A 22,789-nucleotide genomic window follows, 5' to 3' on the forward strand; every position below is an offset into this window, starting at 1 on the left:
TACATGTGAGTGGAAAATTCCCAAGTCATTAGGTGTATTTATCTGCACATGTACAGGCCTTTTCTTCTTAAGGAGGCCAAGGGTTATGTTTCATGTATATCCCCCTGAGCATGCAAGGGTCTCCCTGAATACCTGCCCTTGCTCTTTCTATCCGTGGAAGTTGAGCACTGAGTCGTTTGTTGCTGCCGTGCTAATGTTGATTTCACTTTTTAACCTACTGTCATTTCCTAATTGTGTCATCATTTTCTAATTTCCTGTGTTGTTGTGTGCATGTTTAATTTTTAATGTGAGTCCATGATCTGATTGCTGTGTTTCTTTCCAATCCTAGACCCCATCCTACCTCTTTCCCTTTCCATCTCTGAGCCCTAAGATCTAGCCATTTTGAAAAAGGTAGTGTTTCTCTTCTGTTTTCGGAGGTTCTATCTTTCTTGTTTCTCTTTTATAGAAGAGCCACCTGCCTTCATGAAATCACATTTCATGATTTAGTAAGAATGGTTTTGTCTTTTAGACTCAGTGGTGCATCTAAAAAGAAAATCCTGGGTTGAAGTGGTCCTGATATTTTGCTAAAAATCTCATTTCTAGAATTTCCTTCTATTGAACTAAAGGCATTAAAAAAGTAAAATCTTAATTTTCAGTTCTGAATTTGAAAGGGTCAAACTAACTCACTCAAAGCCAACTATACATTCCATTTGTGACAGGCAGGTCAGGTGCTATTGGGGAGGCAAGTCTAGAACTCGGAACTTTCTGATTCCAGGATCATTTCCCCACAAATTAAATATTAATTCTATCCTCTAGGAATATACTATCAAGTGTAAAGATGAAATATCAGAAGTGTTGCTGGTGATAAATACCCTCTTTAAGTAATGATCCCGCTTCCAACCTGACAGAGAGATAAAAGAGAAAAGATCTGGGATAACATTTAATAACAGCTGGCATCTGTTGAGCTCTTTTATGTGCCAGATCACAGGATATGTATCATAGAGGTATTAAGTAAGTTGATTTTCTAGAGCCCTAAACATAGATGGTGTCATCCCCATTTGATCCATGAGGATACTGAGTCTTAGAGTTAGTCAGCTAATGGCGAGGAGCAGAGGGTCAAAAATAGGACCAAGTCACTGAGTGTTAAGTCCTTGCCCTTGACTGCCATGTTTGTTTCCTTTTCGGATGGTAGAATTTCCAAAAGGGATCTTGCTACTAGTGTTAGTTATACTCCAAGCATATCTGAAGACAAGAGGCCAGCGGAACCGCCCTTTGCTTCTTGAGTAAGAGAAGACTTGACTTAGCAATGAGCTAGAAAGTAAACCGTATGTGAACTTTCTGGGAGACTGGCTTGATCTCAGGCACGTCAGAGCTTCAGAGCTCCAAAAAGCCATCTTGAACATGAGGTGTATAGAACACAGAGTAGACTGTGAGCGGATAAAGGCCTGGCCTCTCTCCTAGACCTAAATACCTAAAAAGATCATGCTTTATTTAAGATTCAACATACAGTGTATAACATGTTGGCTACAGTTAATAATATCATACTGTATAAATGAAATTTGTTAAGATAATAGAAAATTGTTCTCTCAAAAAAAAAAAAAAAAGGTGACTATGTGAAATTGCTGGGATGACCCACAGAGATGATATGGGGAGGGAGGTGGGAGGGGGGTTCAGGATTGGGAACTCATGTACACCCATGGCAGATTCATGTCAATGTATGGCAAAACCAATACAGTATTGTAAAGTAAAATTTAAATAAATAAATAAAGTTTGAGAGCTTGGCAAAGAGAAAAGAATGAAGTCATGGATGTGTTAATTATCTCAGTAGGGGGAGTCCTTTCATAATGTACATGTATATAAACTCATCACATTGTACACTTTAAATATCCTACAATTTTCTTTGTCAATTATACCCCCATAAAGCTAGGGGAAAGGTCATGTAAATCATATTCTCAGCAGAGCCCAGGTTACCACCCCCAAATCTTATCCCTTAGTAAAAAATACTGTATATATGCATGCTGTATATTGTATTTATGCATGCTAAAGTAAGTTGATATGCCAACCTTTAATAGGCTTTCTTGGCATTCACCTCAAAATTCCAGCAAATGATTGCCTGTTTATTTCCTCACTGGATTTAAAATCTGCTTTTTTGTTCCTCAAGTTACATATGCTTTTGAGTTGAAATTGCTCAGCATCCTTTAAAGTTTGCAAAGTACCATGAAAAATCATTGAAAGGAAAAGCACTAAAATATGTAAATTGTTGCTATTGTTCTTAAGTGCTTCTTCACGTAGGATATGATCATTTCAAAGACAAAGTAAGATTTCTTTCATGTCAACAGTGATTATGTTTTACTATATGGGACCAGTCTTCTCTAAATGAGCATTATTATTCTTGTAAAGTTAAAAAAAAGTTGCTTTAAACTTCTGGAATTTCTATTCCACTTTCATTAACCTCTTTTTGTCTTCCTGCCATCTTTTTTTCTGTGTATTTTTGAAGAAAACTTAACAGTTTGAAGGTAGTTGCCTGCATACAGTAGTATTAAAATGGTCAGTAAGTAAGATTATATTCAGTTCAGTTCAGTCGCTCATTCGTGTCCGACTCTTTGAGACCCCAAGAATTGCATCACGCCAGGCCTCCCTGTCCATCACCAACTCCCAGAGTTCATTCAAACTCATGTCCATTGAGTTAGTGATGCCATCCAGCCATCTCATCCTGTCATCCCCTTTTCCTCCTGCCCTCAATACCTCCCAGCATCAGAGTCTTTTCCAATGAGTCAACTCTTGGCATGAGGTGGCCAAAGTACTGGAGTTTCAGCTTCAACATCAGTCTTTCCAAAGAACACCCAGGGCTGATCTTTAGAATGGACTGGTTGGAACTCCTTGCAGTCCAAGGGACTCTCAAGAGTCTTCTCCAACACCAAGTTCAAAAGCATCAATTCTTTGGCACTCAGCTTTCTTCACAGTCCGACTCTCACATCCATACATGACTACTGAAAAAACCATAGCCTTGACTAGACAGACCTTTGTTGGCAAAGTAATGTCTCTGCTTTTCAATATGTGATCTAGGTTGGTCATAACTTTCCTTCCAAAGAGTAAGTGTCTTTTAATTTCCTGGCTGCAGTCACCATCTGCAGTGATTTGGAAGCCCCAAAAAATAAAGTCTGACTCTGTTTCCACTGTTTCCCCATCTATTTCCCAAGAAGTGATGGGACCAGATGCCATGATCTTCATTTTCTGAATGTTGAGCTTTAAGCCAACTTTTTCACTCTCCTCTTTCACTTTCATCAAGAGGCTTTTTAGTTCCTCTTCACTTTCTGCCATAAGGGGGGTGCCATCTGCATATCTGAGGTTATTGATATTTCTCCGGGCAATCTTGATTCCAGCTTGTGCTTCTTCCAGCCCAGCGTTTCTCATGATGTATGCTGCATAGAAGTTAAATAAGCAGGGTGACAGTATACAGCCTTGACGTACTCCTTTTCCTATTTGGAACCAGTCTGTTGTTCCATGTCCAGTTCTAACTGTTGCTTCCTGACCTGCATATAGGTTTCTCAAGAGGCAGGTCAGGTGGTCTGGTATTCCCATCTCTCTCAGAATTTTCCACAGTGTATTGTGATCACACAGTCAAAGGCTTTGGCATAGTCAATAAAGCAGAAATAGATGTTTTTCTGGAACTCTCTTGCTTTTTCCATGATCCAGCAGATGTTGGCAATTTGATCCCTGGTTCCTCTGCCTTTTCTAAAACAACCTTGAACATCTGGAAGTTCACAGTTCACGTATTGCTGAAGCCTGGCTTGGAGACTATTATATTAGACCCTGGTTTATAGACTTTCTGATTTAAAACAAAAATAAAGTTTAATTTTCCTTTAGTGTAAATATATCAACAAATATTGATTGTGGGGATGTGCACTCTGCTATGTAGTATGTAAGTGAAGAGTTTAAAAGTTAATTCCTTAATGTAGACAGATTCTAAACCAGCATGAAGTGGAACATCTTCAATGTGCAGGAAAGTTATTTTTCTGACATTGAGGTCATGCTTGAGACACTTCAGTTTTCCTATCCCTCCCTGGCTACATTTATTAGAGACATAGGTTTATCGCCATAATGGTCAAACAATGACTTGAGATAAGTTTTAGAAATTAGAAATGATCTAACGTACTTCTGCAATCCCACAGACTTCTTAGTCAGAAAAAATTGTTGATTGTTGATGGTGTATTTTGATATCTGCTTTGAAAACATAACTATTCTCTCAGGAATCTTTTGGTCAGAGTTACGACTGATGATGTGGGTCGATAAATGCCTCTTGACCTGTGGTCAGTGTTACAGAAAGGCTCTAGGGACACAGAATCTGCCCAGAATGGAGCTATAAGTATGGATGCAGAAGGCCCTGGAAAAACATGCAAGTGAAGAGGAAAGGCTACCAAGAGCAGAGTGTAATTTATGGACTGGCAGGGAATTTAAAAGTAAAAGGTTATGCTTGACTTACCTGTTACTTTTAAGCAAAGAAAACAAGATTTTTTGAAAAAAAAAAAAAAATCTTATGAAAATGCAAAAGTGACCTAACCAGCATTTATGGATCAATCCATATTATTGTTCTAAGTCAGGTCCTGATGTGCTGGTGTACAAATCAAATGCAGATCAATTGACTTGTTGCATGATGGGCGACCATGCTAATTGTGATTCATAACCGTCACCCACCATTTGTGATATTTGAGAGCAATTCTGATCGGAGGTAATTATGGTAGATTGCTCCATGCCAGCAGACATTGCATAAATCCTTCAGCTGAGGTAAGACTGACAAGCTCTGAGTAATAGACTGCACCTTGGAAAAGATTTATATTTGAGGCCCAGTTAGCTAGAGTGCTTTATACTTTTCATTTCTCAATAACTTGACTGGAACTAAGGCAGTCAGTTATTTCCCAAATTCTCCATTTTCATGATAGGATAATCAATAAAGAGCAACTATTAATTTAGAGTCACTCTGATATACTAGGACTAGACAGTTTTACCATGATATTGATTACTTCTGTAATTTACCACTGGGTGTACATACCGTGATCCAGACACTTCAAAGGTCATTAGAAACAGGTTGCTTCTTAGTGAGGTAAATTCACTTATTGGGAGGCAGGGGACTTTGTTATTATAATCAGCTGGGCTTCTTGATCTTTCATTTAGGCCCAAGGCCAAAAGGAGCACAAGGTCATCAATCGTGGGTCACATGACACAGCCTAAAATAGAAGGCCGAAGTTTAGTGTGTGTGTTTTTTTCTTTATGGAATTATGCTTCCCTTGTGGCTCAGCTGGTAAAGAATCTGTCTGCAGTGTTGAAGACCTGGGTTTAATCCCTGGGTTGGGAAGATTCCCTGGAGAAGGGAAAGGCTACCCACTCCAGTATTCTGGCCTGGAGAATTCCACGGACTGTATAGTCCATGGGGTTGCAAAGAGTCGGACATGACTGTGTGACTTTCATTTCACTTCACTTCCAGAATGAAGTCCAGGAATGATTCTAGACTACTGCAGAATCGTGGGTGGCTCCCAGTGTTATCTTACACCCGATCATTCTTAGAAAAGTTTCCCATCACAACAAGATGTCATTCGAGGAGTTTTCAATAAACAGAGTTTTCTAAAATATAGTCTGCAAAGATCTTCTGGATCCTGTCTTCTCCAAAGTCCCATCATTTCCCATCTCAAATGAGACATCTTGTGATTTTTAAAATTAAAATCTGTCAAACAGAATACATGAACTTTGTAAATGAACAATCTTCTTCTAGAACCATGTTACTGTGTTTGCTTTCTTGCTAAGATTTGAGATGTTGGAATTGTTGTCTAAGACTTCACCTCCTTTATCCTTCATTTCTAGGCCATTTTGGAAACCTACAAGATTGTCTCTTTAAGCTCATTTCATGACCGTATATTACACACAACCTAAGCAGTTTCCTCACACAATGGCTTGAACCATTGGCTGTACCGTTGTTTTAATGAAAATGGTCCATTCACTGCATCGTAGGTGATATCTAAGGATCCCTTTGGATTTATCTCAGTGCTTTCTTCCCTGGCCAGTCAGCTAATCACCTGAAGTCCAGTGAGTCTGTTTTTGGTCTCCTTCAAATATATCAGCTTGTCATTTGATTTTTAGTCTCAAACTTCCAAGCTTTAATGAATAACAGACTATTGGGCTACAGATATTCTCCTTCTTCTAAAAAAATCAGAACTTTTTGATAATACAAAGCACTGTCTTTTTTCTATGAAACAATAAACTGTGATTTTGAGATGCTTTGTGATTATAATATTTTATTGTATTTGATCTTGCTTAGTTTTTAACATGCTTTTTTATATATAATTTTTTTTATGTGAGTTAGTTTTTAAAATGGACTTTGCTAGCTCTGAACATTTTTTTTAAACTACAGTGTAGTGTTTGGTTCATAGCTACTAGGGATAAATTAATTAGTGCCACTGATGAGCCAACAAAATTGAGACCCTCTGGTGTGTTGGTTGCAGTGATTTTTTGAGCAATTTTCTTTACACATTAAATTTATTTGTTAGGAGAATAAATATAAAAAGACACACACATGCACACACACACTCGAAGCCAGCTATAACCAGGTTAATGACAAATTTATGTTAATAGCCATTATATGGAGTTAATTATGGAATGGGTCAAGGCAACAGTCAAGAGTAAAAGGAAAAAAAATTATAATCCTGGAACTCTAGTATTAAGTCATTCAGAGAAAGTTCAGTTCAGTTCAGTTCAGTCGCTCAGTCGTGTCTGACTCTGCGACCCCATGAATCGCAGCATGCCAGGCCTCCCTGTCCATCACCAACTCCCGGAATTTACCCAAACTCATGTCAGAGAAAGTTAGTAGAAGCTAAAAACATGTAATCAGCATATGTTTTCTTAAGTCCATTTAGATGTATCTAGATGTGTATGTAGTTGGAATAGATGCATGCTTGTATAGGCCATTGACCATTATCTGTTTAATGAAGCAATATAAAAATAAAGAAATATGGTCTTTTCATCACAAAGTTCTTATGTTCTCTGGAGGGACAAGTTGTTTAGTTTTAAGTATCAGAAATCTCCATGCTTACAAATACATACTGCCATGTATCACATTTGATAAAGATGTATTGGGGCCTCCCTGGTGGCTCAGACAGGACAGAATCTGCATGCAATACAGCAGACCTGGGTTTGATCTCTGGATCGGGAAAATCCCCTGGAGAAACTGTTGAACATATTTAATTTTTTATGGAATAAGATGCACAAGGATATAAATTTTATTCCCCTTACATTAATATATGTTGTTTAGATTGTAATTTTTTTAGAAGCAAGATGAGTATAACCTACATTTCCACTCGTTTTTCTTGAAGAAGATAGAAACATATTGAGAAGACAAAGTCTTATTACTATATTAGTATGTGCTCAGGTTACATGCATTGCGCTTAGTGTAGGTTAATCTTTAGAGGGCAATTATGGTACCATTTAAAAAAAATTCACAATGGTGACTTATGTGGTACCTCAGAGAGACAGAGATACAGCACAATTAATGACTCCCAGAGGTATCTTACCTGATTTCAGTATTGACTTCATAAATGTGAAATCATTGCTATTATCCCCGTTGGAAGCACTTTCAGTTCATGGGACAGACCTATGCTTCCAAGAATAACATGGTACTGTTCTCAAGTCGTATCACTTTTTTTGGAAGCTAACTTCTTGATACGATAGAAAAAAGTCAGCATTTGTAAAAGTCAGCCACTTAGACCAAATGTAACTCTGTTTCTACATATGAGTGCCGCATCAGTTCAGTGAGAAATGAGTCAGTATTAGCTGACACACAAAACCTGCCATGAACCTTTGATGGCTCACTCAACCCCATACAAAGGTTTAGGGTTAAGAGGGAAAAACCTATGTTCTAAATTACTTCAGTTCTAGTGCAGGATTCCTGTTCCTATTCAACTCTTAAGTTTGTAACAACTGCTTGCAGACCATCATGCAGCAAAAGTAATTGATCATTAGAATCAAACTGGGTTTTTTTTTTTTTTCAGTGAAATTAACAAAATTGAAGATTTGTTGAAATCTACTAAGTACTTAGAAATCAGGCTGGATTGTGGTGCACTTCATAATGGATTTTGTATATATACCTTGGGAGGCCATCTGAAACTTTTCCTTTGTTAAAAAGTGAAGTTAAATAATGTAATTAAACCAGAAGATTATTTTTATAGAATATTACATTATGTCCAAGAAAAATTATTTTTAGTAAACTTGAATTTGGGGAAGGAGAAGAAAAGATGATTCAGAGACATGTAGGCATTTTCATCATCAAATCACAATTAAAACTATTGAGATATTTGCCATAAGTATTATTACAAAATAAACACTTTGGGGACATTTTTTAACACAGTCCTATACAACAGTGTTTCCTATGACCAACTTCATTCTCATTAAGCCAAGCTATATGCATTTATCTCTTTAAGCTTAGCTGAAGACCAAATAAATCTAATTATTACTGGTGGCAAAAAGCATCAGCTCAGTTTGGATCGTTTTAGCTCAGTGGACACCCCTGATGCATCCAAAAACAATACCCAGTTTGCTTGGAAAAGAGCCTGATGCTGGGAAAGATCTAGGGCAGGAGGAAAAGCGGGCAAAAGAGAGTGAGATGGTTGGATGGCATCTCTGACTCAATGGACATGAGTTTGAGCAAACTCCAGGAGATAGTGAAGGACAGGGAAGCCTGGTGTGCTGCAGTCCGTGGGGTCGCAAAGAGTCAGACAGGACTTGGAGACTGAACAACGAAGGGTGTACTATTTTTTCCCTCAGGGGTGACAACATTGGGTTTATTCTGCAGTGACTTGGGCTAAGCTCCCTGGAACTAGTGTTGATATCATTTCTTGAACATTTATCCTCAGTGACATAATTGTTACTTTGTATATAATCAGTATGCCAAGCATTATATGACTGGGAAGCCGCTGTCTGAAAAGTGATGTGCTGTAATGAAGGTACGCCTTCTGGAGATAATTTTGGCTGCTTATCAGAGCAGGAGCAGCTGTATTTTGGACTCAGAGTTTCCACTTAATACACCATGAAAAAGCAACAAGTGCTCTACCAGAAAATTGTATTTTGTTGAAAGAACTAAAGCAAAATGAGCTGCAGTTCTATACCAAGGAATATTAAAACACTGGGGGGAGAAACTAACTTGGGAGTGTATTTTTTTCAGTGTTCTGAGTCACTTTTTTTTTAAGTGTGTATTTAGTGTATATTGCCTCAGAATAAAAATATTTTTGGAATCCTTATCAGTCAGAAAAATGTATTCAATCAAAATTATTTGGAGTCTGGAGCTAAAATAACTCCATTGGGCTCATTTGTGGAATGACTGTGGAGGCTTTATTTTTACAAGCAAATGGCAAATGCCTGCTCCAATGTATCGCTGATACAAATTAAGTGTATACTCTATTTCATAAATGAAGGAAGAGTTATTGGAAACACTCTTTCCCTGATCACTAAAAACTGATTGCCATCAAAGAAGGGCCTGATTACTAACCACCAGCTTAGTGTTTAGCTGGAACATCTGGCCGCCTCAGAGGGGGAAATTTGCTGAGCTTAAAAAATGTTTATTCCAACTTTCAACTCATGCATGTATAGAACACAGATGAGGAATCATCTGATGTCCTTCAGATTTCTGTTGCTAAACAAATGTAACTCATCTTCAAGGGAAAATTTAGTAAACTCCTTTCCTCACTGATTTAGCTTCTTAAGCTCTTGGGTAACAAGAACTAGAGAAGAATAAAGAGCATAAGAAAACAAAGGGTGATTAGAGCCCTTAAAAATATAGCACAGGGAAATTCACTTAATGCACTGTGGTGACCTGAATGGAAAGGAAATCCAAGCAAGAGGGGATATATGTCTACATGTGGCTGATACGCTTTGATGTACAGTAGAAAGTAACTGCATTATAAAGCAACTGCACTCAAAAATTAATTTAAAAAACAGGTATCTGAAGGATAGTTTTAAAGTTTCTTCATATGCAGTTTGATCTAGGTAGCCTTTTGCAATTCTGTTTATTTTTTAATAATTTTATTTATTTTGGCTGTGCTGGGTCTTTGTCACTGCTCAGGCCTTTCTCTAGTCGTGGCGAGTGGGAGGTGCTCTCTAGTTGCAGCGAGTGGGCTTCTCATTTTGGCGGTTTCTCCTGTTGCAGAGCACGGGCTCTAGGGAACAGGGACTCAGTAGTTGCAGCTCCTGGCCTCTAGAGCGCAAGCTCAATCAATGGTAGTGGCCCACAGGTTTGGTTGCTTTGTGACATGTGGGATCCCCCTTGGACCAGGGATCGAACTCATGTCTCCTCTTTGGCAAGGGGATTCTTTACCACTGAGCCACCAGGGAAGTCCAGTTTTTGTTACTTTAACTCATCTCATGGTGTTGAGTGAATGCCTTGTCCACTGCACAGAGCTGAGTGCTTGGTGGAGACCATGACTTCAGGACCCACCAGTGCCTTGCAAGACTGTTATTCGACATGTGCCCTGTCCATGGCCAGCACTGGTCTTCCCACCCCTAGGGCTTGGATTACTATTACTAACCTGCAAAACAATTGATTCTGCTTAAGTGTCATTTTCCCTGTGAATCCTTCCTTAACCGTTTAAGATTAGGTCCTTAGAGCCGTTAAGTTTATCCATTCCTAAGCATGTAGAGGTGGCATCATGATTTCTCGTTCACTTACCAATCCTCCATCCCCAAGCCTGTGCATGTGATTCAGTGACTGTGTTTCCATTCACCGTTGTATTCCAGGCGCTAGAATTAAGCCTGACACATACCAGCTACTAAGTAAACGTTGATGATGGAATGAATGAATCAGATACCTTCTCTCTCCTCAGTGCACTTTAACTCTAGGGAACAAGACATGTGTTGCAAAAAATGAGGAAAAACAGAGGAAGGGACATGCAGAAAGAGTGATTCAATAAAAGGAGTGGTTATGGGAACTTTCTTTCAAAACAGGATGCTCTTTTACCAGATTCCAACCAGGCAGCTTCATACGCTACTTTTTTCACCACAATAGTGGTATTAAGCCCTTAATTCTAAAAATATAGTAACTAGCTAAAATTAGCCTGGATTTAATGCTCTGGGTCAACCTAAAGTGATATGTGAACATCAGCAAAAAAAAAAAAATGTTTCTAAGTTCTATAAATCTCGCTGGGAATTTTTCATTGGCTCATCTTGTTAACAATCTTTTTCTCAGGGATAAGGTTTTCTAAGTCAATATTTTTCTAACAGCATGCCCTTTTGTCTTCCACTAAATATGGTAGTCTTTGTTTCTTCAGTGATCATGTGAGAACAGAAAGAAAATTTCTTCTCAGAGAAGGCAGAGCAGAGTAGTGTATATTACTTGCCAAAGGTTATCACAGTTTAATAGTAGGAAGGAATGTACACATCTATAAACAGAATGTACTGTGCTTTCTGAGGTAAACACCATTTGTTTAGTCTTGTTAAATAGCTGGTAAAATGATCCAGGTTGTAGAGAAACACAAGCTGTAGTGACTGCTGCATGTGGCAGATTAGGAACCCCAGAATGTCACAAAGGTTTCTGGGAGGAGAGATGTTCAGAGTTAGGTAGGACCCCTCCACCTCCCTGCTGCTTCTTGGTCCCTTGCCTACTAGCTGTTTTTTCCTCTCAGTCACCTTCCCTTGATATCTGCTTGCCCACCAATTTCTCCAACCTCACCCCTTCCATATTTTTAATTAACGTTTTTCTCTTGTATTATGCACTTGCTTTTTTTTTTTTTTTGCAGGCTAGAATCACTGTCTTGGTCTTTACACTGACTTTGTTCAGGCTTGCACTAAGTCACTTCAGTCATGTCCAACTCTTTGTCAACTCTGTGGACTCTAGTCCACCAGGATCCTCTGTCCATGGAATTTCCCAAGCAAGAGTACTGGAATGGGTTGTCATTTATTTTTTGTCCAGCAAATCTTCCCAACCCAGGGATTGAACCTGGGTCTCTTACATTGCAGGCAGATTCTTTAGAGCTGAGCTCCCCAGGGAAGCCCTGTCTAGGCTTAACACAGACAATTTTAACATAGGAACCCAGGTGAAATTCAGGAAACCAAAATATATTGATTTTTCTTCATTTAAGACATTAGCAACCAGGACATTATCAACATAAGCACACATACTCACATACATTCTCACATTCGTTCCCTGGCTTCTGTCATGAGGTAAAGGAGTCCAAAAAGGCAGTGCTCATGAAGGTTTCTTGACATCACTTATTTTCTATTCTCTGAAGACAGACTGCACTTTGCCAGCAATATTGAGCCTGCAGCAAAGAAATGTTGCAAATTTCCTTTATTTTCTATTTCTAATGATCTGGCATTAGAAAGACTTTGTGTTCTCCAGAAATTAACTTGGATCTTTTCTGAGTTCAGTGAGCATTGTGGCAGGGGGTTGGGGGGGGGATTATCTTGAAGGACCCCAAAAGGGACCCTGGGCAGCATTGCACTTGCTTCCATGCTATAGTTATGTTAGGTGTGGTTTGGCACCTCCACCAGATGGAAATTAAGTCACTTTTTCCACCATTAGCATGACATGGGAAACGTGGTCCAACCAAAGATGCTTAACCTCTATCCTAGACTTTCAGGGACTTGCAGGGGGCGCTCCGCAGAAAGAGAGAGGCAGTGGAACTTCCCTCAGCAAAGCCGAGGGGTCCCGAGGAGAGGTGAGCCTGCTGTCCGCCAACCCAGCCCCTCGGCGAGCGAGAGACAATCAGATGCGACAGGGGTTCCGTCTAAGCAGTTCTGCTTTATTGTTGTAAGCTCTTGGTTTATAAAGGCAAGCAGGGAGGGGTTTGCGAGGGACTTTCCATAGTTGCACCAATCACATTAAAGGTCAAATCGTCATGTGCCATCATTATAACAGGAGTCTATGGTGATCACGCGCTGTCTACATGCACAGAAATCAAGAGAGCCAATCAAAAGTTTTGACAGACAACTTAGGCTGCGCCCTCATCCCTTCCGCCAGGCGCCATCTTAGCTCTAAACCACAAAGCTAGCCCTTCTTTTTTAAGGTTTCCCATTTAGGGCCCCACAGGGACTTAGATTTTTTAATACACTAGACAAGTAGCTGAGAACAACTTAGTTTGGGGGATAGGGAATGGTTGATCATTCTAAGGAATATCCCACACTGTATGCTAAATCCAAGACAGACCTTAGCAAACTGAACAGTTGGTCACCTTATTTACTGGCAAAGACCAAAACCAAAACAAAGTCCACCTACTTTCTGTCTTTGAATCCTAATTGTTCTTTAAACACCCTACACTTGGGTGCATGGATTTATCCCCAGGTTTTCTATCTTGTTCCACTCGTCTATATTTTGTTTTTGTGCCAGTACCATACTGTCTTGATGACTGTAGTTTTGTAATATAGTCTAAAGTCAGGAAGGTTGATTCCTCCAGTTCCATTCTTCTCTCTCAAGATTGTTTTGAATATTTGGGATCTTTTGTGTTTCCATACAAATTGTGAAATCATTTATTCTATTTCTGTGAAAAATACTATTGGTAGTTTGATAAGGATTGCATTGAATGCATTGAAATATATACATTAAAATAGATAGTCAGTGGGAGTTTGATGTATGACGAAGGGAACCTAAAGCTGTTGCTCTGTGACAACCTGGAGGGATGGGATGGGGAGGGAGGTGGAAGGGGTCACATGTATGCCTATGGCCAATTCATGCTGATGTATGGAGAGGCCATCATAATATAAAGTATTTATCCTCCAATTAAAATAAATAAATATTTTTTAAAAAACTGCATCTGTATGGATATAAAATAAATAGATATATTACTTACCTTTTTGATTATTCAGACATGCTTCAATTATGCCATGGGTAAATACATATAACAGCAGCCATCTTGGAACATTAACTTTAGAATTACATGAAATAAAATAGGTAAAGCACTTAATAGAGTGCCTAATACTAAGTGGTCAATAAATATTAGCATTAATTCACTTTCTGTAGACCCACAGGTATTTCCTTCTTGGCTTCTTGAGATACTAATCTTTGGTAAAGGAGATTTTTCACTGGGCTACTAAGCTAGCAACTGGTCTGTTATATGCCATTATTTCTTTGAGCTGAGACATTAAATACCATATCCTCCAAAATTGGACCCCATTTGCTAGTGTGCTAAAGGAATTTGTTCTCTCTGCATTCCGAGGGTCTGCTCCTGGAGAAATGGGCCAGTTCAGCAGTTTTGTAGAGGCTTAGAGGTGCTACCCAGCAAGACACACATAGAAACCAGGACAGCAGTGCTGGCTTTTGAGAAAACAAAGAGCTTTACTCTGAGGTCTGCCAGAAAGGAGACCAGAGACAGGGTTCAAATCAGTCTCCTCTATTCAGGGTTTCAGGTGAACTTTAAGGAATTAAGGGAAAAATTAAAGTTGGAAGCTGATTGGCTAGTCTCAAATCAGTTCATATAAGCTACTGGTGTTACTGGAAGCCAGGTTCTCCTTATGGATGGGCTTTTCGCTTTGTCCAGCACACTGGTAGCAATTTTTCTATTCTCTGAGTTCCGTAGACTGAAGATTTTTGGTCCTGGGGTCCTCCTGGAGACATGCTTTCTGTTATGTGTTTGCACAGTGCTGTCTTTGAAAATTAGCCCTAGTTTTTTGATTGATCAGCCACCTGTTTGAGAAGGTTAAGATGGTGCTGTTTCAGTTTATCCGCCCCCATTTTCCACAACTTGACCTTAAGAAGATCCTGAAGACATTCTTCAAAAGGTAAGAGCAGATGCTTGAGATGAAGAGGGGCCAGGAGGAGAAAACTTTGGTGATGGTGCTGTAGGCCATGGCTGTCTCAGGCCTTGGGTGGAAGGTATTCAACCTGGATATTGCTTAGACACGCAGACTCATGCTTGTGTGATCAGTTCTGGGGAGGTAAAATGTTTTGCCCATCTCCCAGGAAGGTAAGGGCTTCCCTAGTTGCTCAGTGGTAAATAATGAGCAGAAGAGGTGGGTTCAATCCCTGGATGGAAAAATCGCCTGGAGAAGGAAATGGCAACCCACTCCAGTATTTTTACCTGGAGAATCCCGTGGACAGAGGAGTCTGACAGGCTACAGTCATTGGGGTGGTGAAAGAGTCAGACACGACTTAGTGACTCAACAGCAATAACAACAGTAAGAACAACAGGAAGGATAATCCCAATCACAGAAACACATGAGGGCCTAGTGTTTCAAGCTGTATTCTCCTGACTTGCTCTCTCAAATTCAGCTGAGTCTTAGCCCCCTCAGGTTGCTTTCTTCAAGGTGACCTTTCTCGCTCCTCCTCATTGAGTATGTTTTTCAAGGTGGTAAGACGGAGCCTGGACTCTGCTAGGCCCCTCTGCAGTAAGCAGCCTGCCCTCAGCACATGGGAGGAAACTGTTAGGAACCTCTGACCAAACCGGGTACAGCCTTGAAACTGCTGGCATGGATCCCTTGCAGCCAGGTAGCATGCATGGTTTTCAGGGTTCCCTAAGTGAACCCTCACATCCAAGCTGGTCATAGTCAAGACTGTTGTTTTTCCTCAGTTGCTTCTCCATAGAATACTTATAGCCAAGTTGTGGACAGTTAATATGGCATTTGCTTACTTCTTTCCAGAAACCAAACTAGGAGATGAAATTTGTCTCTGAATCCTAAGGCTCTTGCTTTCTCTCTTATGCCTCTTGAGGCTGTTTGATTTCTCTGCTTTGCTGGGGTATTGGGCAGAGGGGTGGTGGAGGTGTTGGTGAGGGAAGGCCATTTTCTAGACTTGTAATCTGTACACTTTTCTCAGCTCTTGGGTTTGAAACCTGAGTATTGACTAACCTTTTGACTGGAGGGCTGCTTGCTCACGAGCTGTCTCCAAACATCCATCCTCAGAGGGACCCCTCAGAACCAGCTCTAAGGTGGAGGGAAGTTGGGTGGGATAGGGGAGCAGTCACTATTGTACTCAGGAACTCTGTGTAAAGGAACAAGGCATGCTCTGAGCCACAGATTGGCAAACCCTAGTGCTTGCTTTTCTCTTTCATGATTTTAAGGGTTTTCCAGGTGTAGCCAACCTTCTGCCTCCCACTGACCTGGAGTTTCTTAGAAGACTGGTTGGCATCAGGTTGGCATCAGGCCAATCTGTGAAGGCTGGGAAGAGGCAACAGGAATCCTCTAAAGGCAGTTGATATAGACTTTTCAATGGTTCTGCTGGCCAAGAAGTAAGCTATCTTGAGCCCTACGATAAAAGAAACCCAGTCAGCCAACTGCAAAGCTCAGACTCCACTAAGGGCTTACTTTTCTTCAGGGGATGGACTCCCAGATGAAGAACTCTTGGCTGCCTTTTCCTCAGTGATTCCTGGCACTGTAGGTACCACCTTTCCTCAGATCAAGAGTGGACAAGCACAAGTAATGGGTTCACAAGGTGTGACCCTGATTAGGTTTTTTAATGTTACTTTGCTGAATAAGGATTTAAAGGAGAGATGTAAAACTATGGTTCAGAAGAACCTTCAGAAAAGCCGGTCTTGCCTGAGTCAGAGCCTAACAGTGGTCTCGACTTAACTGCAGTTTGCTTCTCCTTCAGCCCCTCCCGAGGTTCTCGGCCTTACGAAAGGGATTCCTTGCCCAGGCTCCTCTGCCCACCATCCTTCTCTGGCCTCCTCTAGCCCTTGCTTCTCCATACTTTTCATAGCAGGAGTGGGATTCTATCTGCTTTCTTTCTGGATTCTTCTGTGGAGTCTGATGATTTCTTTTTCAGTAGATATTTGTTCAGAGACCCAACAACCGCTATTTGAAATTTGCTTGCCGAAGTCAGCTTTCCAACTTCTTAAGTTTTCTCAGCACTGCACCTTAAGGTTCTTAGTAGACAAAGACCCACTTCTCCTGGAAAATAAATCCTTTACTCCCATGTCTTTCTTGGTCAAATAAGGTTACAGTCTTATTTGACACTTACTGAAACAGCTCTCATCGTGAGCATGGTTTACAGTTTGCTGACTAATAAAAACGCAAAACAAAGCATAACTCTCTAGGTAGAAAAGGAGATACCTTGTAACCTCATTAAAGTACTCTTTGTCATCTTTTCCTCCCAGGCTTTGAAACTCATTTTTATTTTCAAACACCAACGTCTTTGTTCATCACCAAGGTCTTTTGTGCTAAACATAATAGTAACATATATCAAAGGACTGTTGGCATTGCTCCTGCCCAGGATAACCAAACATGTAATCTATAAATACAAGTTGTTTTCGTCTCTTTGGCAGAAATTAAGCAGCCTACAAGGTCATAAAGTAAGTCAGGGAGCTGACTAGAAACACAACCCAAGACGACTGACCCCCAGGTCTGTTCATTGCGCTAGATCACACTTCCTTCCTCAGTGAAAAACTTCCCACAGCAGGAAGAACCAGAGAGAAAGCCTCTAAATTATACATGACTGTTTGTCTCATTTTCCCTTCATGGCTAATTGAAGATGCAGGGCAGGGCTACTTTTTGGCTTTGTCTCTCATATCATCTCATTTGTCTCACAAGTGACAGGGAGTATCTGCTGCAATTTGGCTTTGTTACAGACCAGACAGAAGTCGGTGGGCTTTGAAGAGTCTCCGGATGACAGGGGGGTTCACACTTAGGTATGCAGTTCATGGTTTGTGTGTTTGTTTTACCCTTTAGACTAAAACTGACAAAGTGAAAGTTGCAAACTCATGTCTGACTCTTTGCAACCCCATGGACTATACAGTCCATGGAATTCTCCAGGTCAGAATACTGGAGTAGGTAGCCTTTCCCTTCTCCAGGGGATCATCCCAACCCAGGGTATAAACCCAGGTCTCCTGAATTGTAGGCAGATTCTTTACCAGCTGAGTCACAAGGGAAGCCAAGAATACTGGAGTGGGTAGCCTATCCCTTCTCCAGCAGATCTTCCTGACCCAGTGATTGTACCGGGGTCTCCTGCATGGCAGGCAGATTGTTTACCAACTGAGCTATCAAAATGCATAACTTTTATTTTTTTATATAAATTTATTTATTTTAATTGGAGGTTAATTACTTTACAATATTGTATTGGTTTTGAAAGTCCAGCTACATGAGATGTTTAGTTGATAGGATGGGAATATGGGTGGCTGAAGAAAAGTCATCAAAATATTCAACTACTAAATAAGGAAAATGTAAAAGTTCCCAATCCTTATGAATGTTAAGCATGGGAGGCATGGTACTTGAATTAGGGCTGACAATAGAAGTTCAGCGTTTCTTGCAGCCTGTTTAGTCTGAAAAAGATTAGGACTCTGGAGAGAGAGTGGAACCAAGTTGCCAAAACCACAGTTCTGCATGATCACTCACAAGTGATATTTTGGAGAGAGAATTCATACCACATCTCACAGTATGCTTTTGTGTATTATTTTCATTGCATGTCCTTGTTCAGTGGTCTTTGAGACCTAAGCACCAAAACTATTGCTGAAATATCACTAATAATAATAATAAGTAATGGTGTCAACTAACGCTCTATAACTGTAAGGTGAGTCCTTAGTTCTGTGTCCTTTTTTTCTCTTCTTTACAAAGATACCAGCATTGTTTACATTTTGGACTTTCTCAATGTGTTCAAATTTGCAAAGCACAAGCCTATACCTCCTGCTTGTTCCCTTCTGTCTGTTGTATAGTGTAGCATTTGGCTTAATATGAAATCTGCATGGATAGAAATGATCTGGTGGTGGGCAGTGAGGCACCATTTGAGAGCAGAGAGGAATAAGGAGAAGTGAGTTTTGGGAATATTATAAAGGCAGTATGTACAGAAGAAGAGAAACAAGAAGAAAGAAACTTGGGTAGACAGTCCTATAACAATAATGGAATTTCAGGATGTCAGTCCTGCCCTGGCTTTGCCAGTCACATCCTGCTCTTCACTCTTCAGGTGGGGACCCATCTCCTAAGCAGCAGAGGGGCACAGACTCCTTACCACAGCATCGTTCTGAGGGGATATATGATCCCACCCAGAAGCTGGAGTTCTTTTGACTGCCTCCTCCATCCTTTTTTTTATTAGAATCTGCTGTCTTTAGGAATGACTAGAGTGCTGGGAAAAGGAGTCATGTCAAATATCAGAATCACTGCTTCCATGGTGAGACATTTTCCTGTTAATATCTTCCATGATAGGGGATTCCCTGGTGGTCCAGTGGTTAGGACTTGGTACTTTCACTGCCAGGAGCCTAGGTTCAATTCCTGATCAGGGAACTAAGATCCCACAAGCCACACAGCACAGCCAATTAATGATGATAATAATATCTTCCATGACAGGACACTGCATATCCTTACAAATAAAGCACTTTTGCACAGAATTTAGCTAATAAGACAGGTAGAGAATAAGACATGAAGATAGTTTGAGAGTATTAAAATGTTGCTCTCACTTGTGTGTTTATTGAGCTTATGTATACAGTTCAACTACTTTATTTAGCTTCTATACTGCAAGAAATAGTTTCAAAATAGCCATTCGTATTCCTATGTCTCACTTACTGCTGTCTGTCTACAGAGATTCCCTGCACTCACCTCTCTGCCAAACTTCTTTTCTAATCAGAAGTTGGAGCAGCCTTCTCTCTCATGGTTTTCTCACGCTAGTCAGTCTCAATCTATGTCCTTTGATTAGTAAAAGTGAAATAGTGAAAGTGTTAGTCACTCAGCCATGTCTGACTCTTTGCAACTCCAGGGACTGTAGCCTGCCAGGCTCTTCTGTCCGTGGAATTCTCCAGGCAAGAATACTGGAGAGGGTAGCCATTCTCTTCTCCTGGGGATCTTCCTAACCCAGGGGTCAAACCCATATCTCCTGCACTGCAAGCAATTTCTTAACCATCTGAGTCACCAGGGGTCATCTGTGATTTCTGTAGCCATCAAACCATGCCCTGTCCTGCTTTGCCCACTAGGTATCTTCTCAGGGACTACTGAGCACTGAGTATCAAACGTCTGTCCTTAATCAGCTCTGATTGTCGTTACAAGATACCAAGACTGGGTGATTTAACCAACAGCAATGTATCGCTCACATTTCTGGAGACTAGAAATCCAAAGTCAAGGTCACAGATTCAGTTCCTGGTAAGTGTCCTTTTCCGAATTTACAGATGGCCACCTTCTCACTAGCAGAGAGATAATGTGCTAGTCTCTCTTCCTCTTCTATAAAATCACTCATCCCATGATGGTGGTCCTGCCTTTGGGACTTCATCTAAACCTAATTACCTCCCAGTAATCCTACCTGCAAATACCATCACATTGGGGGTTAGGGCTTCAGCGTATGAATTTGAGAGGACGTACCATTTCCACTCCAGTATTCTTGCCTGGAGAATCCCATGGACAGAGGAGCTTGGCAGGCTACAGTCCACAGGGTCACAGAGTCAGACACGACTGAGCGACTTCACACACACACAATCAATCCATAACAACTGCCCTTGACCTTAGATTCAGTAGAAAGATGTAAGAAGGAAAGCATGGCCACTTCAAGAATTCTCTTTAGGCAGAGGTCCTGTGGCCACTAAGAGAGATGCACCAACCTCTTTTTGCCACGTGGCAGACTGCTCAGAGGCAGGGAGATAAGTTCAAATCCGGAAGACCTAAGAGCCACTTTGGCTTAGATGCCTCCTGGCCCAGAGCAGCCAGTGTTTCTGACAGACTACTGGGCATAGCTGTCCTTGTATAAATCAAGGGCAGAAGAGACAGAAAAGTCAGGTCATTCAGGGACACCCCAAACTGGGAAGACTATCCCAGACTTTTATAACTTATTTCTAGTTTTTCCCAGACTAGACTTAAATTGTCAATCTGGGTCATTTTTCCTTTAGATATTATTCCTAAGTAATATAGTTAGTATATATCAGGTGACCAGGGGAACAGAGTGCTAGTACATTCATTGAAGGTCAAGTTGTCATGAAAAATAAGAAAGGAGGGCTATTAACCCCTTCCAACTCTCTAGATTAGTGGTTACCTTCCCCTGTAGCCCACTTCTTGGAGCCATTCCTAAGAGCACTGGAACATTTAGGGAAGTTATCACAAAGTGTCTTATATTTTGAACTTGATTAGGAGATAAGTTATGCTAATATAATACACTTTTCTCCAACCTCTCCTTAGCATATTACTTTTACCAGAATCCTAGACACTAATGACACACTCAATGCTATAATTAGTAAAAGTCATGTATAATGCCTTAGTGATGGATTAATTTTTTCAGGAACTCTCTTTAATAATGCTATACTCTGAGCAACATCCTAATGCATAAATTTAAAAAGTGATTACAGAGGTACACTCCTCATAATCAGAGTTGGTTCATCAATAAGCATTTATTTAGAAGTCCTAGTGAATCGTGGCCTGTTTGGGCTCTGGAATTTCATGGTGAAAAAGAAAGAGAATGTCCCTCCTTTAAGGAGCTTGCACTTGATGGCAAGGGGACCATCAACAGGTTTAAAAACTAAATACTTAAAGTAGTTTGTTACAATCACGTAATGCACTAGACCAAGGCATAGTGGGCAGTGAGGTTGGGGCCAGTGTGGCGGGGAGATAAAGAACAGCTGCTTTAACCAGAAAGATTAGGATCAGCAAAAGCCCCTGGGAGGAGATGCCATCTAATGTAAGACAGGAAAGGTTGAGAAAGGGACAGGCATGCAAAGCCAGAGGGAGGAACATTCCAAGAGAGGAACAAAGGTGAATGTTCAGAGAAAGAAAAGTACTTGATATCACAACAACACAACAACAATAAACAACACAATAACACTAAAACACAGTACAAAATCACCACAGTTAACAACTATATACCTATTGCCAATAATTTGGGGCTCACTCTTGCTTGGCACTGTATTACACTGTTTCTCAGACCACTTACAAGATTTCACATGTGCAGAAACTACAGCCTCCAGAAGTGAGTTACATGCTGAAAGTCACGTGGAGTTCATATTTCATGTCTGAGATTCGAACCCAGGTCCAAAGTCTAAATTCAAAAGCACTCTCCTCAACTTAAATCTGCAGTTTTCTAGAACCAGATGGTTGTTGCTACCTTCTGGCCTCCTCTGCTTCTGAAATGCTGAATGAGGCTACAAAAAAGATGATGCCAAATGTGATCAGGGAGAAATGAAAAGCACATGTATTTGGCCAAGCAAGTATTACTTTGCAGTCTATTAGCTATGGTTAAATATTTAACACTTTTGAAAGCTCTGGGTTGATGACATTTTCAAATTGCCAATTTCTGTTTACTTTGGGGCAGCCTGCAACATTACTGTATTCAAGAACAGTCAGCCCAGCCTTGCTTTGCTAAAACTGAGTGGCTCGCTCTTAACACCCAAGGCAGAAGTTGGCGAACATTGTCTAAACAAACCAATTTCAACAGAATTTTAAAGTTACTCAGAGATATATTGCTGTCAAAAAAAAAGTTCTCTGAAAAGTCACAAAATTCTGCAGTATGACTCATTATTTGCTGACTGTTTGTGTCGGAAAATAATTAGCTTTTTAAAATGGAGTGCTGCAGCCAGAAACAATAACCCCCCTTTGCAAAACACAATCCAGTTTCATTTGCCTCTAAAACCTTTTATTTTCTACATTTTCATTGAGCACTGGCCTGGAGAAACAACCAAACCTCTTTTGACAGAGAAGTATTTAAAAAAGGAAACACAATATAAGTAATCTCTCAAAGCATTATTTTAAAGAATGAGAGGATTGGATTTTGTTTTATTAATAATATTAATAGTAATCATCATTTGTGTATGGGACCCTCACTTTGTGTAGGCAGGGTTTGGAGTACTTTAAGGCCAACTGTGAAATAGACACTATAAACATCCATATCTTACAGATGAAATAAATGAGACCAAGACAGGTCAACCAACTCTCTTTTACGACCTCATTA

General features: G+C 40.3%; 1 protein-coding gene and 1 non-coding gene across 2 annotated transcripts in view; both read left to right on the forward strand.

Moving 5' to 3' along the window:
• GPC6 (glypican 6) overlaps window positions 1–22,789 on the forward strand; it is a 1,226,374-nt gene that overhangs the window by 540,961 nt on the left and 662,624 nt on the right. The gene's annotated exons all lie outside the window — the stretch shown is intronic.
• Window positions 19,083–19,155, forward strand: TRNAE-UUC. The gene has a single exon. It is a non-coding gene; the product is annotated as a tRNA-Glu (tRNA).

This window comes from Oryx dammah, unplaced genomic scaffold, assembly GCF_014754425.2.
Source record: "Oryx dammah isolate SB20612 unplaced genomic scaffold, SCBI_Odam_1.1 HiC_scaffold_24, whole genome shotgun sequence".
In the NCBI taxonomy this organism is placed as follows: domain Eukaryota; kingdom Metazoa; phylum Chordata; class Mammalia; order Artiodactyla; family Bovidae; genus Oryx; species Oryx dammah.